Consider the following 743-nt stretch of genomic DNA (forward strand, 5'->3'; position numbering starts at 1 on the left):
TATATATATATATATATATATATATAAAGTATTGGTTCATCTTTGAAAGGAGATTTTATGTATATACAGGTTCGTGCTCACAGTCTTTTCAATACAGAAATGGTTGCATGCAATACACCTGTACTTCACCCTGAGCATATCAATAAATACCGTATCTTTGAGATTGTTCCATATAAAGTCACCTTCACTTTTTTAAAAATAAACTTTTATTGGAATATAGTTGCTTTACAGTGTTGTGTTAGTTTCTGTTATACAGCAAAGTGAATCAGAAATATGGAATGCTCCCTGTATTTGTGGGCCATCTTTGTGCAGGAGCCATGCTGATTTCTGTACTGTTGCCATTTTAGTATAGATGCTACAGAAGCTGAGCATTTGAGCTGCCTTGTCTTTGTAAATAACTTTTAATTTTAGAAGAATGTTACACTAACTGAGAAGTTGCAAAGATAGTACAAAGTTCCTATATACGCCACAGTAGAGTTCCTCTACTCTAGCATCTTATGGAGCTGGGGGGTACATATGTCAATACTAAGAAACTGGCATTGTTCAGTTCAGTTGCTTAGTCATGTCCAACTCTTTGCGATCCCATGGACTGCAGCACGCCAGGCTTCCCTGTCCGTCACTAACTCCTGGAGCCTGTTAAACTCATGTCCATTGAGTCAGTGATGCCATCCAACCATCTCATCCTCTGTCGTCCCCTTCTCCATCTGCCTTCAATCTTTCCCAGCAACAGGGCCTTTTCCAGT

General features: G+C 38.9%; 1 non-coding gene across 1 annotated transcript; it reads right to left on the reverse strand.

The window, feature by feature from the left end:
* Positions 1–267: 267 nt before the first annotated feature.
* Positions 268–372, reverse strand: LOC128049123 (U6 spliceosomal RNA). Its single transcript, XR_008199490.1, has one exon. It is a non-coding gene; the product is annotated as a U6 spliceosomal RNA (small nuclear RNA).
* Positions 373–743: the final 371 nt, after the last annotated feature.

Source organism: Budorcas taxicolor, chromosome 5 (genome assembly GCF_023091745.1).
Source record: "Budorcas taxicolor isolate Tak-1 chromosome 5, Takin1.1, whole genome shotgun sequence".
NCBI classification, from domain to species: Eukaryota; Metazoa; Chordata; class Mammalia; order Artiodactyla; family Bovidae; genus Budorcas; species Budorcas taxicolor.